At 40.2% G+C, this 5,709-nt stretch overlaps 1 pseudogene; it reads right to left on the reverse strand.

Annotated features, from left to right (window-relative positions):
• Positions 1-1,306: 1,306 nt before the first annotated feature.
• Positions 1,307-1,424, reverse strand: LOC124623238 (annotated as a pseudogene).
• Between the last annotated feature and the right edge of the window lie 4,285 nt (positions 1,425-5,709).

The raw sequence follows: 5,709 nt of genomic DNA on the forward strand, positions 1-5,709 counted from the left end.
ACTTACCTTTGCATTGGCCAATTTATTGTACAGATGAATGCCACTAACTTCGCTCTTCGTTGGATTTCTTATTAACTTCCGCTTTTTGAAGTATTCATGCAATGTACGATTACTTAGATACGTGATGAGTATCCCTTGACAAGCTTCAAACATCTCTGGTGATTTACCAACTCCAGAACGTCTGGTTACCTTCCTCAATTTCCTTACAGGGAGATCATGTGAATTTAAGTTGTATAGAACTGTTGCCGAAACAAAACCCTGCAGGGGACTGATATTAATTTTCTCCACCTTGGTTAAGCGATTGCCATGCGCACGTTGGAAGCATCACTCAGACAACTTGTTTTTTACGATCTCAGTTATGGTTTGGTAGTATACAGCATTTGCATGTTTGTACAGGAGTCCTTCCTTACACACTGTATCATAAGCAGCTGTAATGTCACCGAAAGCCTCTGAAATCACCTTGTATAAGGTGAGAACGTAAAAGGATACACGGAAGGGCAGACAATAGCATCTTTTTCCTTTGACAGTTCACGTTTATTTACTGAACACATTACACTAATAAACGGAATACAGTATTAACCACGACAAAGAATGAACAACAGGTCTTTTTTTACATATAATTGTTGTAAGTCACTGATCAAAGACCCCAAGCCACAAGCAAGAAATCAATAATAAATACAAATGACAAGTTAATAAGGTAAGACATTTCTTAATTAAAAGAATTTGAACTTGGAATAATTAAAATACAACTCTCCCAAAAGTTTAAGAATAAATATCTACTGACAACCTTTAAAAGGGTTTTTAAATAGAAATTTAAATTAATATCCGTATTAATCAGACTAGCCTTTGACAGGAACATTTGCAAGTTCAAGTATTCAGTCTTTAGAACAGACTAACAGTGAAAGTGAAGACCCAAACATCAATCCAGTAAGATTTTCCTTTACACGCAGGGAATGAGTACAATACAGAAGTAATGGCAAAATGACTAGAAAAAGATCTCTAATATTGACAGCTAGATCACGAAAGCTCAAAGTTTCCAAATATGAGCACAATAAGTACAGGCTGAAATAGTCTGAGCAGAGATTCTGAACTCTCTCTTTCCGTTCGAACAGGCCATGAAGGCCCAACGGTACTGACCGGCCGCCGTGTCATCCTCGCACTACAGGCGTCACTGGGTGCGGATATGGAGTGGTATGTGGTCAGCACACCGCTCTCCCGGCCGTATGTCAGTTTACGAGACCGGAGCCGCTACTTCTCAATCAAGTAGCTCCTCAGTTAGCCCCACAAGGGCTGAGTGCACCCCGCTTGCCAACAGCGCTCGGCAGACCGGATGGTCACCCATCCAAGTGCTAGCCCAGCCCGACAGCGCTTAACTTCGGTGATCTGACGGGAACTGGTGTTACTACTGCGGCAAGGCCGTTGGCAGAGATTCTGAAGGTTAATCATAAATCAGGTAATGTTACTCATTTCAAGAGTGAGGTAAATAAGAGCGCAGGCTAAATAAACTTAAGGAATACGCTGCTAGCGCGAACAGCTTCACTAAGCTAACGTCGGACAGCCGCAAATACTCCCGAGAATGCACAATGCCGGTGAGTAACAGCAACAGGTCCCTGAGGTTAAGCACCGCACCCAACAGTTGACCCAAAACTCGTAAAACTGAGAGCTGTTAACAAGCACCACGCAGATGAAACATGGGTTAAGAGACACAAGTTAAGAAAATGTAACTCGCCCACGTTTTAATAACTCTAATGGTATAAATCCTTCAAATCTGCTTTAATAATCAAACAGTAACTTTACTGAAAACTACATAGAGCAGACACTGCTGCATAACATAAAACGGTAAAATTTGCCGTAATGAATGTCTCCTCCAAAACAAATTAACCGGGTAGGGTAAAACAGACAAAAGGTTCGTAAGTGACCTAGGTTTAACAATCAATGACTTATTTTGACCAAAGTGAGATATCTAAGAGAAACCGGAGCTCACTTCTGGGTGGTGGTCCTTAATTACTAGCGTTCACAAACAGGGGTCTCGTCTACGGCACTTAGATTTCAGAACGATCTAAAACATAATTTGAACAGCATTCATCAGTTCGACAAATTTCCTTAAAATAATTAAAGGACTAAAGTACAAATCGAAGAAAATGTCCCAAGGCGTTAGAAACAACCACATAATAAACATCATTCACCATGGAGCTTATGAACAGTTTAACAGCACCAAATACCCAATTTCATTAATCACTAAGGGAACGACAAATGACCTGATGGTTCACAGGAAGATAACACTGATTTGAAAGCCACCAGATTTTAGGTACGAGGCATCCTGTCGCGTAAACAAGTAACAGTAAGGCAAAACTTCAAGTAGCATATATAATGGCATGCTGCCATCGTTACACGTGCGGAACTAGAACTAACCATTAAACGGATCAAACTCAGGCAGATCAGCTGTGTGATATTATATGAATGTGTGGTGTCTGTCTTTCGGACAGCAGATTAAATGAATGTGTGATGTCTGTTCTCTCGGACATGTCCGAAAGAAAAGACACCACACATTCACATAATTTGGTAGGCCTCACTTGGAAATGAATCCACCTTCTTCAACGCGGATGCACAAATACGTCCGACGCCCTTTGGGGATCTCGGAAGAGCGAATGTGAAGGAAACGGACGAGGATTGCGGACAGGTGGCGGTCGATAGGGGTGCGAATCGGCTGTGAGACGAGCGGAGGTATTCCGTTCAGTTGCGATACTGTTGTGACCCGGATGGTGCAGTGGTTACCACATCTGCCTGGTAATCAGAGATCCCAGGTTCGAATCCCGGTTCGGTAAACATTTTCAATCGTCGCCCAATGCAGCTGACAGCAGTAATCGCTCCCCCTCCCTTTCCTTTCCTTTCTTCCCCTCTCCACTTTCAGTTTAGATCTTAGATCAGTTGTAGTTAGCAATAATTACAATGGATGAAAAATTTTTTGAGATGCATAAAGTGAGAGTCAGAGATGCAGGCATATCACAACAGGAGCGACACGAACCAATGCTAAATCAAGAAGTCGTTATTCCACAATTTCAGCTCAATGCAGAGCGCCAGCGTCCAAAAGCGCACAGCATGGACATATGGGTAGGCAATTCAGCTGAAGCACACTGAAGGGCGTGGTGGAGACGTCGATGCAGCAACTAACGGTACACTCGCAACGAACCAGTCCCCTCATACATGGAGCCAACGGCTCACACAGGCGGCAGGCCGACCACTGCCCGTGTTGCCCTCTCGCCACCTAACCAAACACTTCCACATTCCTCAACTCCGGAGTATTTTAAACAGGCCGCACCAGCGATAACACACAGGAAGCTAAGGTTAATTCAAGCCACCTAGACGGGCGCTAGCAAATGAAAGGGGAAGGAAAGACGAAATGAAGCCGCCACGGCTCAGCCTGTTATGCTTTATGTTGCTTTTCGAATCCTATTGTCTATATTGACGAAATTTCATGAAACAGAAAAGGGCCTATCCTATCCTTCATCAGTCTCCCACAACCCCCGCCCCCCCAACTCGAAGTTTCACTTAACTCCTCGCTCTTCACATTCTCCTCTAACTGACACTCCATCTCACTGTTATATACTTATGTCCACACATCTTGGTTTCCTCCTCCCCTAAAAAAGAAAAAAATCCCTCCATCACTATTCCTTCTCTACTCTTACACAGTACATAAATACACAAAAACATAATTAAATAGAATTACACACACACAATATTCTAATTTTAAAAAATGTAAGTCAGAGCAAAGTAGTGGGAAGGCTATATTGGCAACACTACAAAACACAAATCACAACACATACTTGAAGTACAAAAACAAACATAATACAGTGGTGTGCATAAAAGAGTGTTGTGAGAAACATAAGAAATGCATACTGCTACAGAACGTCTAAAAATTATACCAAAATTTATCAGTGTCTAACACAGAAAAACAACTATGTGCCAGCAGACGGCAGTTCCCGATGTAAGCGAGAAATTAACCGAAAATACCGTATGTATAAATCAATTTATTCTTAACTAACTGTTTTTTCGATCTAAAAGCAAATCAAAATGTAAATAAATTAATTACAGATCACTGCCGATGCCTTACCTCAATAAAGCGAAACGCTTCCGGTGAACACATTTTGTAGCTGCAACAAAAAGACAGAACAAAAAATACCCTCAAGACTGAACTGTCAGAATACCGGTTTCATCTACATTATAAATACAATGAGCAGGATTAAATCGTTTATCTTTCAATGTCTTAAGTATATCTGAAAACGCTTGGTGCTCTAACCAGGCAGGTAGATTCCGGCCTCCTAAGAATAATATTAGGATGCCGTTCTCTAAAGCATGCCACCCAGTCATTCGCTGTCGTTTCAAAATTTTTGAAGTTGTAAGTAGCCTGTTTGTATGTTGGCATCGCTACAGACTGACCTAATATCGCTGACAGCACTCTGTGCCCACAGCAAGAGACTCGGGGGGAACGCAGTAGCAGTTAGAGAGTGGACGGAGAGGTATATCTACTCTGCCTGTCTGAACATCATGTAGTCACAGGTATAGAGTCGGTAAATGTAGGTGCATATAAGCTTTCAGCATTTGTAAGTAGAGACACTATGGAGACATGAGGAGTTGCCGTATATGTTAAAATCAATCACAGTGCGAAAAGTTTGGAAACTAAAAAATTTTGCGAAGAGCAACAAATAGAAGCATGTGCATGTGAGCTTAAACTGAATAATGTCACTTTTATAATTGTAGCCTTGTATATGTCCCTACTGGGAAATTTAAAACAATTTTTGAAAAACTTGGATTCTTTGTTGTACTATCTGTCAGACAGACGAAAGCAAACTATTGTTTGTGGGGATTTCAATGTAAATTTTCTGAAAGAGTCCGATAGAAAGCTTCACCCTCAAGTATTACTTCTTCTTTCAATTTTCTGAAAGAGTCCGATAGAAAGCTTAACCTTCAAGTATTACTTCTTCTTTCAATCTGACATCAACTATTGATTGTCTTACTCTGGTGGTACAGGAAAGCAGCAGACTGATAGATAACGTTTTCATAGACCAAGATAATTTTAATCAAATAAAAACTTTTCCTGTTAAGAATCGTCTGTCTGATCATGAGCCACAGCTAGTCACAGTATATGATATAGCTCCATATAGTCATGCAAAACAGTCCTCCAAAATAGCAGGTTCAATTAACGATGTGTACAAGGAACATGATGCTAGTTTAAAATTTAACATACCGTATTTCTTGATATCTTTGTGAGTATATTTGAAAATAGTTTCCTAAGAAAACAATGAAATATCATTGTAAGAAACCATGTAAAAAACTATGGCTTGCTAAAGGGATAAAAATATCTTGTAAACAGAAAAGAAAGCTAGGAGGAGTAATGTTCCCAAAACAGTGAAACGTTATAATAACTACAGCACTGTATTAAGAAAAGTTATTATAAAGTCCAGAAGTATGTGCCTTATGCCTGAGATTAGCACTTCTGATAATAAAATTAAAAAAATTTGGAATATTGTGAAAAGGAGAACAGGGCAACTGAGAGCAGAGGAAGACTATATTTCAATCAAACACAATGAAAAGTTTGTTAACAAGACGTCAGGAGAAGAAAATATTTTTAATAATCATTTTATAAGTGTTGTAGAGAAAATAGGATCCACCAATTCATTACAAAATACAAGGCACTATATGGAAGAGGCA

The sequence above is a fragment of the Schistocerca americana genome, chromosome 7, assembly GCF_021461395.2.
Source record: "Schistocerca americana isolate TAMUIC-IGC-003095 chromosome 7, iqSchAmer2.1, whole genome shotgun sequence".
Lineage (NCBI taxonomy): Eukaryota > Metazoa > Arthropoda > Insecta > Orthoptera > Acrididae > Schistocerca > Schistocerca americana.